Genomic DNA, 12,737 nt, shown 5'->3' with positions numbered 1-12,737 from the left:
ATCCAGCAACCTAATCCCTGGGCATTGATCCTGAGACCATAACCCAAAAAGATACATCCACCCCAATGTTCACTGCAGAATTATTCCAATAGCCAAGACATGGAAACAATCTAAATATTCATTAACAGAGAAATGGATAAAGAAAATGTGATACAGATATACAATGGAATATTACTTGGTCGTTAAAAAGAATGAAATAATGCCATTTGCAGCCACATGGATGGACCTAGAGATTATCATACGAAGTGAAGCAAGTCAGTCAGAAGAAGACAAATATCATATGATACCACTTATAGGTGGAATCTAATAAAATTGATACAAAAGAACTTATTGACAAAACAGAAACAAATGCAGAAATTTTGAAATTACACTTAAGGTCGCCAAAGGAGAAAGCAGGGTGGAGAGGGATGAATTCAAAGGATGGGATTAACATATACACACTACTGTGGATGAAATAGGTAAGGAACAAGGACCTACTGTATAGCACAGGGAAGTCTACTCAATATTCTGCAATAACCTATATGGGAAAAAAAGAATGGATATATGCATACATATAACTGATTCACTTTGCTGTACACCTGAAACTAATATAACCTTGTAACTATGTAATACAACCATACTCCAACAAATTTTTTTTAAAGCAACAGTAGTTGGGAGTTCCTGTTGTGGCTCAGTGGTAACAAACCCAACTGGTAGCCACAAAGACACAGGTTTGATCCCTAGCCCTGCTTAGCCGGTTTGGATCTGGCATTGCTGTGAGTGTCGAAGACACAGCTTGGATCCCAGGTTGCTGTGGCTGTGGTGTAGGCTGGCAGCTACAGCTCCAATTTGACCCCTAGCCTGGGAACTTCCATATGCTGGAAGTGCAGCCGCCAAAAGACTAAATAAATAAACAAACAAACAAATAAACAAAAGCAACAGGAGTCAAGATAATATGATGCTTGCATAAAGACAGGTGTATAGATTGACGGAATAGAATGGAGAATCTGAAAATAAACCCTTACATGTAGGATTAATTGATTGATTTTTGACAAAGGCTGAAAGAGCATTCAATGCAGAAAGAAGTATTTTCAACAAATGGTGCTGGGACAACTGAATATCCACAGGCAAAAGAATGAAATTGGACCCCATTTCGTACCCCATGTACGAGAGAGCAAAGTGTTTCGAGGGCGAGGGGGCGATGCTGTGTGTGAGTCTTCGGCTGCAGGGATAACCACAGGAGAGGAGGGCCCAGAACTGGACTAAGCCAGGCGGGAAGCACCCAGGACCCTAAGAGCAGCTGTCGGGGTGGAACCGGAGGGTCGGTCGGGACGAAGCCTGTCTACGTGTGTTCCAGATAAATTCAGAGAGGAGTCCGTGACGGGGATAGGGGACAACCGTTTCCGGGGCCTCCGCTGTAAAGTGACGGGAGGAGGGATGGGCCCCGAGCACCTCCTGATCCCCACCCAGCCCCCCCACCCGGCCCCACCCCACCGAGAGGCTGCCGCAGGGGAGAAGGGCAGATGGCTGTCCCACGGGTGTGCCTGCGGAGACAGGACCTCAGCTCACGCGAAGCCTCTTCTAGATGCGTGGACGGTTCTCACCTCCTGACAAAGGAGGCTGCAGGGTGTGGGAACAGACACCAGACCAGGGGGAGAGCTCGTGGCTGTTCCCCTTGGCTGGGGTCTCTTTCCGGGGAGTGGCGTCTTGGGGGTGGGGGCAGAGGGTACAGGGTGAGAGGGTCCTCCAGAACAGGAGGTGAGCGCGAGAAGCAGCACGATTGCCGGGGGGCTTCCAGAGCCCATCGAGGCCCGGGGACAGGACCTAAGGGCCAGTACTGACTGGCCGTGCGGTGTTTCTCCAGCGCTGCTCAGCTACACGGGGAGGCGGGTGAGCTGGGCCTAATCTGGGTGAGTTGTGAAGAGCAAGCTGGTACAGCAAGATGCCTGCGTGCCAGGGAAGGGATGAAGGGTGCTTATTGCCCAGGAAGGGACAGCCAGGACCACGGGGGCGATGGTGTTAAGTGAAATAACTGGACAAGACTGAAGAAGCTAAGAGACAAGAGACTCAGGCTCAGAAAGAATGTTAAGAAGGGGGAAAAAATTATCCTAATCCCATTAGCATTTAATAGGGACTTTGAACCAGGAAATGCGCTTAAGATTTATGAAAAAAAAGCCAGCATTTAGCCCTTCTCACACGCAGTCACTTACTGCTCTTCGGAAATGGGTGCTACAGCAGGCAAGGGATTGGCCCAGGCACACGAGGCTCCACCGGGAGCTGGGTCCAGAGCAGAGCGCTTCCCAAGCATCAGGTTCACACTGCTGTGACCGGCCAAGGCTTTCCGGCTGCCAAACTGACCACAAGCGTCCTGAGGGCAGCAGCGAGTCTGGCCTCCGCTGCCGGCTGCACGTTGAGGGACCGGTCTCCTGCCTGACCTGCCCCCCAGCACGGAGGCGGGGGCCCACCTGCCGAGACGGCGCTCCCCTTTCCGGTTTTTGCTGCTGCAGATAACCGCCTCCTTTATTGTATCCATAAATTCCCTTCCTAATAACAAGAAGGCATGCCAGGGCCTTGGCCTCCTGCCTTATTACACCACCTGAGGAGTGAGATAATCACCCAGAAATGTACTGCCTGGTGTGCATTTTATTACTTGAATACAAAACGATTCAATTCCAGAAACACTTATTTGGAGACGGCATGAAAGAAATAATAATCATACGAAAAGTAATTCCTCCTAATGCCACTGAGCGCACGGCGGGGACTCCTCCTCCTCCAGCGGGATACGGGCTGGGTGACCTGCGGGGTCTTCCCCGGCTCTGAGTCCTACCGATTGCAGCACCGTAAAAGCCGGTGCGACGGCAACGACAATGCCAATACTCCAAGGAGCCAAACCTGGCTCACTCTGAGGATGGAGCCTATTTGGGCGCTCGACCTAAACAGTCCCGTGTCAGCATTTTCCAACCAGCTCTGCTCTCAACGCCCGCACTCTTTAGCAAACACTGCAGGCCACACACTGGTGAGGAACAGGAAGAAAGGCGCAGGCCCCCCAGGCCCGCAGAAGCCACCATCTAACTCAGGATTTGGTAAAGAACACGCCCAAGCCATGTGAGCTCAGCAGCTCAGCTCGTGCGGGGAGAGAGCGATTCCATTTTTGGATGTGGGGTTTTCTACTGTTATTAATATCAATACTTTTTTACATGCATTTATCCATTTTTTAAAAATGAGGGAGTTCCTGTTGCAGCGCAGTGGGTTAAGAACCCAACACAGTATCCTTAAGTGGGTCCGATCGCTGGCCTCGCTCAGTGGGTTAAGGATCTGGCATTGCCTCGCTGTGGCTTGGATCTGCTACTGCCATGGCGGTGGCGTAGGCCGGCAGCTGCAGCTCTGATTCAACCCCTAGCCTGGGAACTTCCATACGCCGCCCTAAAAAGAAAAAAAAATTCATTGTAGGGAGTTCCCTGGTGGTCTAGTGGTTAAGGATGTGGTGTCGTCATTGCTGTGGCTCGGGTTTGACCCTTGGCTGCAGGCATGGACTAAATAAATAATAAAATGTGAATACATAAATACTTCTAAAAAGCTATTGGGGCAGACGTGCAGCTTGAAAGCAGGGGTTCTTCAAATGTGGCCCCTGAACCAGCACATGAGCATCACCTGGGATCCTCTCAGCAACGCAAATTCTCAGGCTCCGCCCACAACCACCAACCTCGCACTCTGGGTGGGGTCCAGCCATCTGTGTGGCAACGAGCTGGGACCCCTGTTTTAGAAGAACCAGAAGCTGATTTGTATTTTATTTATTTATTTTCATCTTTTTTTCTTTTTTAGGGCTGCACCCGTGGCACATGGAGGTTCCCAGGCTAGGGGTCCAATCGGAGCTGTGGCTGCCGGCCTATGCCACAGCCACAGCAAGGCCAGATCCAAGCTGCATCTTCGACCTACACCACAGCTCATGGCAACGCCGGATCCTTAACCCACTGAGCGAGGCCAGGGATCGAACCCGTGTCCTCATGGGTGCTAGTGGGGTTCGTTAACCGCTGAGTCGTGACAGAACTCCTGAAGTTGATTTATAACAGAGGTATATAGATTTAAGGAAGCGCGTGTGTAAAGTTCTCTGCTTGATATCAAAATGCCTTTAAAAGACCAGCACATGTTACACTGAAATGATTCCACTAAAGTCACCTCACCGAGAACCTACTTTGCCAGCCATCTTCATCAACCTTGTGAATTAGGTACCGTTATCCATATTATTAGAGGCAGAGAAATGCAACACCAGAGGGAGAAGGCAAATTTACTCATGAGGCCAAGACCCAGAGTCGCTTGAATTTAATCCTAGGCTTTCTGCCCAATTAGGCTGGGTGTGTGTGCGTGTGTTCGCGCGCGCAGGTGTATGAGTGCTCTGTGTGTGCTCAGATAAACACGTGCACAAGAATAATGAAGTCTGCGCAGATGAAGAGAGTCATGAGGAAATCTCTCAGTCCTCAAGAGCGGATACCTGGCGTTTGCAAAGCAGTCTAACAATGCTGCAACCTACTCAAAAGACCATGTGGAAAATTAAAAGCAAGTCGTCCATGTCAACACTCATCAAACGTCAGGATTCCAGGGTTCGCTACATCCACGTGCGAAGCCGGGCCGCCTTCCGCCGCCTCGGTGGCACGTTCCCTTACGAGCTTAGAGCCGGCTGGCTACTGTTCGAAACATAGGAATCGTAAGAATGCAAGTTGATTTACAAAGATATTCCAAATGATAGGGTATCGTAAGAAACAATTTAGCCAGTCATCTGAATTCAATTTAGCAGAAAAATCCCTGGTTGCGAAGTGACCTCCTCCCCAGCCGGCGGCCCCGTGGGGCTGCGCCTGAGCTCTCCTCCGCCAGGGTCTCCCCGACAGCAGGGTCTCCTCGAAGCCCCACGCAGGTTCCTCCCCAACCTCCTCTTAACAAATACCTTCTCCGGCGGCGGTGAAAGTCTCAAGTGAGCTCACACAGGCTTACAAGACACACCCACATCAGCTCAGAAACCAAACTCCAAATCTCACGCCCACCCCTCAAAGTTGAACTGGGGTGACTATCACTATTATAAATCATCGTATAGAAGAGGTGGAAACATAAAAACACGTTCAGGACAATGGTAAGAGGAAAGGTTCAGCAGGCACGCTCTACAGATACAGATAGGTAAAAACCTATCTTCGGCGTTCCCTCGTGGCTCAGCGGCCTTGTCACGGCTGCAGCTCAGGTGTGGTGTGGTGTGGGTTTGATCCCTGGCCCGGGGAACTTCTGCACGCCCGCAGGAGGGGCCAAAAAACCCCAAAACGAAACAAAACAGGTTCTCGCACGTGGACAGGTCTACAGGGCCTCACTCCGTCGACCAAAATTGCTATGTTGGGATGCGATGACATGGCTCTTTTTTATTTTAAACTTTCTTTGACAAACGTTATCACAGCACGTTAGATAGAACATGTCTGCCAGGGCCTGCCTGCTGTCACCAGGCAGAAGGTGACCAGTCCTGCCTCTGTCAGGCTCCCCACCTTGCTTCCCACGGCCCTGTGGGTGCCTCTGCCCAGACCCTTCCCCCACTCCTCACCCAGCTGACTCCCCTCCCCCCCAGATCCCGGTGTGGCCACGACTTCCTGAGAAAGGCCACCCTGCTCACCTCGCCCACACCCTCCTGGTAGAGCCTCTCGTCCCAGCCTGTCCTTGCCCTGCGCTGCACTCCGTGCAGTAATTATACTTTCATTTGGGAAACTCTACACTTGATTTTAGGCTCCATGATACAAAACAGCATTTCTACCTCACGGTACCGCCTGCCCCAGATGACTGGCACATCATTGGAGCTCCAAAAGTATTTTCAAATTACTGAAGGAAGGCTTTTCACAGCCATGCCATTCAAACAACACTCTCCTTGGAGGAGTTGCCGTCATGGCGCAGTGGTTAATGAATCCGACTAGGAACCATGAGGTTGCAGGTTCGATCCCTGGCCTTGCTCAGTGGGTTAAGGATCCAGCGTTGCCGTGAGCTGTGGTGTAGGTTGCAGACGCGGCTGGGATCCCGTGTTGCTGCGGCTCTGGTGTAGGCCGGTGGCTACAGCTCCGATTCAACCCCTAGCCTGGGAACCTCCATATGCCGCAGGAGCGGCCCAAGAAAGGGCAAAAAGACTAAAAAAAAAAAACAGCGCTCTCCTCCCGACACACACACACATCCTTCCATGAAACCATCACTCTCCTTCCCACCGGCCACCGTAAAAGTCTCGGCGTCACCCAGGATGTCTAACCGTCATCCCCTGGACTGGGAACTAGGGACCAGGGTCAGAGCTTTTCTCCATTCACACCCGTGACCTTCACGACGGTTCAGTGTCTGTCTTCCCCGTTAGACCATCCACGAGCCGATGGGACCACACAGGACGACGGCAGCCCCAAAAAGCAGGCTTATTGAGTTTACCTGAATTGAGTGTCACGGCTGGGACCACTTACAGCAGCGTGACCGCCTTGCTGCCTCCTCAAGGAAGGGCTTGTTTTGTTTCGTTGGTCACGTGCCTTCTCTACCAGGGACACAACAATCTAATTTCAGAAAGTGCCTCAGAAATCCCCTCTTCCCTAAGGAATACCTGCAGACTCACCGCCACCCCTAACGTGACGACAGATACGGCAACAGAAAAACAAGTTGTCCGAGAGACTGACCACCCCTCGGCCGTCCCACAGCTCTTCCCAGTTCAGAAGTGGTTTCCCCGGCAGCCTCTGAAAATGTAAGAGCTGAAACCATTACGCTCTCCCGGCTCCTGAGAGCAGACAAGGAGTGTTTAACACGTGCTATTTATAGTGCAGCCAGGCCCAAGCAAGTCCTGGATGCTGGCAGAGACGGGGCAGCAGGGATGGTTCCCAGCCCAGCCGGGGAACGGAAAGTTGTGCCGCTCTGCCACCTACAGGAGGAGACGGGCACCCGCTGCCGAGAGGGCCTGCGGGCCCGCGTCCCTGGTCTGCAGGTTCTAACACCTGCCGTCCTGAGGAGCCCCAAACGGAGGACATTCAACTCTAAAAGGTGTAAGCCGATGCTTGGGGACCTGATCAGCTCCCAGACAGCTCGGGGACAAGAGTCGGTGTTTAGCACACGCTTGCTGCGTGGACAAAACAAGACTAGATGGAAATGATCAGTGACGGCAGCGTCCCTGCCAACTTTCCAAGCACCTCCCTCTCGAGGCCTCTGAGGTCCCTCTGAGCCCTCAGCGGACAGAGGTGTTCGGGAAAGAGGGGCATCTCTCCTGGCCCTGTCTCTCATGGTTCCTAGTCGGATCCGTTAACCACTGCGCCACGACGGGAACTCCCAGAACAATCATTTTAAAGTGCTGATCTTCTCATGTTACTTCCCTGCTTTAAAAATTCCAATTGCCAAAAAAAAAAAGCAAAAAATAAAAATAAATATACATAAAAACTCCAATTGTTTCCTACTGCTCTTAGAAAAACAAGGACTAGGAGTTCCCACTGTGGCGCAGCAGAAACAAATCCTAGTAGGCGCCATGAGGTTGCAGATTCAATCCCTGGCCTCGCTCAGTGGGTTAAGGATCTGGCGTTGCCATGAGCTGTGGTGTAGGTCACAGATGTGGCTCCGATCCCGTGTTGCTGTGGCTGTGACGTAGGCCGGTGGCTACAGCTCCGATTCGACCCCTAGCCTAGGAACCTCCATATGCCGTGGGTGCGGCCCTAAAAAGACAAAAAGACCAAAAAAAAAAAAAAAAGAAAGAAAAACGAGGACCAAAGTCCTTCATGGTGTCACAGGCTGCTGCTTTCTCCATCACTCTTGGCCTCGGGCCTCTTCCTAAGCAGTCGGCGAGCTCTGTCCGCTTCACTAAGGGAACACGTCTGACACGCAGCCCCGTCCCTCCGTTCCTCACGTCACTACCCGAGTTCGTCCCCCCTCATCTGGATTCCGGAAACAGCCCTTTAAACCGCTGCCAGCTCTCCACCTCCCCTCTAATCCACCTCCTCTGTTGCCAGGATTTATCTTTCTAAAGCCCAGATACGGTGATGTTACCCCCCGGCTTAAAAACGCGCAAGGCAAAACAATACATGGTAAAACCTCATAGAACTATGTGCCAAGGGAAAAAAAATGAGTGCATGTCCAAACCGGTGAACCCTGAATAAAGCCCCCATTTGTTACCAGGTCTGCAGCAATAGCGGCACCCTGGTTCTGCTAAGGGCACTATGGTTATTCCATAAGATGTTACCATTGGGAACTCTCCGGACTAATTCTGCAACTTTTTTGTGAATTCCTTTTTTTTTTTTTTTTTGTCTTTTTAGGGCCACACCTACAGATATGGAAGTTCCCAGGCTAGGAGTTGAAGCAGGGCTGCAGCTGCCAGCCTATGCTGCAGCCACAAGCTGCATCTGTGACCTATGCCGCAGCTTGCAGCCATGGCGGATCTTTAACCTGCTGAGCGAGGCTAGGGATCAAACCTGCATCCTCACAGAGACACTCTTAAGTCCTTAACCCGCTGAGCCACAATGGGAACTCAAATCTACATTTTTTTTTAATTAAAAAAAAAAATCCCAAAACATGCACCACTTCTTCAGGGTCTACAGACTGAAGTCCGACTCCTTGTTGTAGGATATAAGATTATTTGCATCCCGAATAGCTGGCCCCAGGACACACCAAAGCTGCATGCCTGCTGCATTTTCACCCAGAATCCTAATGGAGTTTCTCCCCTCTGAACAGGATGCACGCTTCTGCTAGAATTTCCTTCCTCCTTTTTCACCGCACCTCACTTCATCTTTCAAGACGGAGGGTAGAGCCCCCTTCTTCATGAAGCCTTCCCATGCTCCTTAAAACTAATCATGGTTTATACACCCAGAAAAAGACAAAACCTCGAAGTGGGAAGATACGTGATGGGAGTCCCCTGGTGGCACAGTGGGTGAAGGGTCTGATGCCATCACTGCCGCAGCTCTGGTCGCTGCTGTGGCATGGGTTCGATCCCTGGCCTGAGAACTTCCACATGCCGTGGACACAGCCAAAAACCAAAAGAAAAGATACAGGCACCTCCCTGTTCACAGCAGCACGATTTACAGTAGCCAAGACACAGAAGCAACCTCAGGGTCCATCAACAGGTGAGTGGATAGAGACGCTGTGGTGTGTACACACAATGCCATGTTAGCCATAAAAGAGTGAAATAACGCCACTTGCAGCATCGTGGAGAGACCCAGAGACGATCACACCGAGTGAAGTCGGTCAGACAGAGATAGCATCATACAATATCCTTACATGTGACATCTAATAAAATGATATAAATGAACTTATTTACAAAACAAATCAATTCATATACATAGAAAACAAACTTAACGGTTACCAAAGGGGAAAGGTGAAGTGGGAGATAAATTAAGCGTTTGGGATTAGCAGATAGATGCCACTGTATGTAAACCGGAAGACAACAAGGACCTTCTGCACACCTCACGGAACCTTATTCAACACCTTGTCATCACCTACAATGGACAAGAATGTGAAAAAGAGAAGATACATATCTGCATAACCGAATCACTGTGAGGCGCACGGGGAAACTAACACAACATTGGAAAAAGCCGCTACGCTTGTTTTAAAAAAATAAAAAATTAAATTAAAAGAATTAAAACTAATTTTTAAAACTATAAGACCCCATTTACAGAGAACGTGGTCGTACAGTTTTGCTTTGCCAGTTGTTCAAACTTCATAAAGAAAAGGACAAAAAGGCAAAAGGTCCCCCATTTCCACGACCTTGCCAGGGGCCTGGAGGGACTTCAGGAATAAAGTATTAATACCTCCCAGTCCATCCCTCTAGCCCCACATCGACTTCCACTTTGATGTCCTGCTTCCAGACTTTTCCCTTGGCTGCTTATCTGTGGGCGCTGCTGGTCAGGGAGCCCCTCTGGCGGAGGGGTCAGCGACACTCATCCTCCTGCAGCCAGTACCTCCCACGTGGCCTGGCCTGCTGTGAGCACCCTGTTAATCTCTGTTCTCAAGGGACTGCAGCTATCAGCACCCAGCACTGCGAGGGCGAGGAGCGTGGGCTCAGTTCACCCCAGCTTCTGAAAGCTAAACGACTTTCTGAGGGTGAGCAAAGCACTGCGGTGAGTTCTTTGGGTCACCCCTGGCTGTGCAGCCTATCAGGGTAGGTTTCCTAAATAAGCGACGTCTAAGACCTATATGCACACGAGGACATTGAAACGTGCAAAGTGAGGCAGAAAAGAGCAAGGATTGTAGAACCAAGGCCCCCCAAACGAGCACCGAGTCGCAGACCGTCAAATGCACTCGTTAAGCACAGACACAATTAGAAGCCGATTTCACTGATATACTTGCTTATTTGCCAGATAAGGACTGATGTCCAGTTTTTAACAGATGCTATTTATATCAGAATCATAACAAAAGTGCCATCCATCTGCCTTGGCATCCGGAGAAAACATAATTCAACACAAGAGTAAGAAATGTGCACAGCCAAACAGAAATGGCATCAGAAGCAAAAACTGTTGGAACTGGAATCATGGTGGGGCCGCGGGGGGGGGGGGGGGAATAATTGCTTTTGATAAAATTGAAAAAGTTGCAAGCAACACAAACGATTTTGGCAGTTAAATGCAAATACTTGAGAAAAATCTTCTCCTTGTCTTACTCTGATAGCAAATGGATGTTTTGTCACATTTTGGGACCCAGACACGCTCCAGCTCCCGTTTTAACTCTCCATGCTCTCGCCTACTCATTTACTGAGCACCTCTGCTTTTGGACAGTGGGAAAACGAAGCATCTGGAGTCAGAAGACATGAAGTCAAATTGCTCTCACTATCCACCATGCAAACTCGCACGTTACTTAACCTCCTCCTGACCCGTTTTCCTCATGTGCAAAATGGAAATAAAACCGATTTTCAAAGCAGATGTTCTTAGCTGGGAATCTAGGGACAAAGTCCACGGGCTGCACTTGTAGATCTTCAGACTCTCTGAGAGTAAACGCACAAGGGCACGGGAGATGATTTTTCTAGACAGAGGATATACACAGCTTCCAACAGCTTCTCGAGGGACAAGGGACCCACAACAGTTAAGTGCCACACACTAAAGGCTGTGGCAGGGGCACAGTCTTTAAGGCATCAGCCCACTGTGGCCCCCTTTGCCTGGCAAAGCAATAAAGCTAATTTTTTCTTTACCCCCCCCCAAATAAATAAATAAAAGGCTATGGCAGGACCCTCTGTACTAAAAGAGCCTGGCACGTAGAAGGCAGCACTTACCCCTGGATAGCTGTTGTGAACTTTCAGTCCTGGGACGGCACAGAAAGATAAACCAGACAGGAACAGAGCCCAGGGTAGAAGGGACAGAGACAGTTACGGGGTGAGGAGTTGATGAGTTTCATCTCCGGGTTTTATAGAACAAAGGAAGGCAAACCAAAGTCAATCCAGAAACACTCCAACAGGAGAAAACGACAGGGTGGAGGCACCAGACATGTCGGGAGAGTGACCTAACTTGCAGTGTCCTAAACGCCCACAGAGAGCTTGGCATATAGCAGGTGCATGATAAATAGCTGTTAGGTACACAAGCAAACAGATGGGCCGGGGATCAAACCCACATCCTCATGGATACTAGCCAATTTGTTACCGCTGAGCCACAATGGGAACGCCCCTAAAAATTATTTCTATTCGAAATGTTTTCATTTCAAAAATTTCATGCAAATGCAATTGTCCACACTCCCTCCCTTAACAGTGAGGATACTGAGCCCATGCCCTGGTCACTCCGTAGTAAGCCTGGCCTTCGAGAGCTTGGTGAGGAAACCCGTGAAAACTGTCCTTTAGATGTAGGTGTTAGAAATGCTTTCTTGAAATCAGGACAAAGCAGGAAAGAAAAAAGAAAAGAAAAGAAATGCTTTCTTGGAGTTCCTGTTGTAGTACAGCGGAAACGAATCCGACTAGGAACCATGAGGTTTCGGGTTCAATCCCTGGCCTCACTCAGTGGGTGAAGGATCCGGCATTGCCGTGAGCTGCGATATAAGTCATAGATGCAGATCAGATCCCCCGTGGCTGTGGCTGTCGTGTAGGCTGGTAGCTGTAGCTCCGATTCGACCTTTGGGAACCTCCATATCCCCCAGGTGCGGCCCTAAAAAGCAAAAAAAGAAAAAGGAAAAAAAAAAAGAAAGAAATGCTTTCTTGCTTTTGTTTTGTTTTGTCTTGTTAGGGCTGCACCTGCAGCACAAGGAAGTTCCCAGGCTACAAGTCAAATGGGAGCTGCAGGTGCCAGCCTATGCCACAGCCACCAACACTCAAGATCCAGGCCATGTCTGCAACCTACCACACAGCTCATGGCAATGCCAGATCCTTAACCCACTGAGCAATGCCAGGGATTGAACCCTTGTCCTCACGGATACTAGTCAGGTTTGTTAACTGCTGAGCCACGATGGGAACTCCCAGAAATGCTTTCTTTTTCCCAAAGGAATTAAAATGCCTCATTTGCCTGAACAAAATGAATTCAATTTCCTTCTTTTTTTTTCTTTTTAATTTTCTTTTTCCTGAGTTAAAGAAGCTCACAGCTAAAAAAAAAAAAAAACAAAAAAGAATCAGACTCACAAACACAGAGGACAAACGTGTGGCTGCCAGTGGGAAGGGAAGGACGGAGGGTGGATAGGGATGGGGGGTCATCGCGGGAGTGTGTGAAATCACGTGTGCGAATCTTCTGACGATTAATGCACTACAGAATTTAAAGAATCTTTCATTCAATTTTTTTTAAAAAAAAAGTTCACAGCGGCATTTGCAGCCCAACTATATGATCTGAGTATTC

Source organism: Sus scrofa, chromosome 5 (assembly GCF_054392235.1).
Source record: "Sus scrofa isolate SSC_HxYL_T2T_F1_AM1 chromosome 5, Sscrofa_HxYL_maternal_Yorkshire_Landrace_v2.0, whole genome shotgun sequence".
NCBI lineage: Eukaryota > Metazoa > Chordata > Mammalia > Artiodactyla > Suidae > Sus > Sus scrofa.
The sequence above is the reverse complement of the archived record's forward strand: the minus strand, read 5'-3'. Positions refer to the sequence as shown.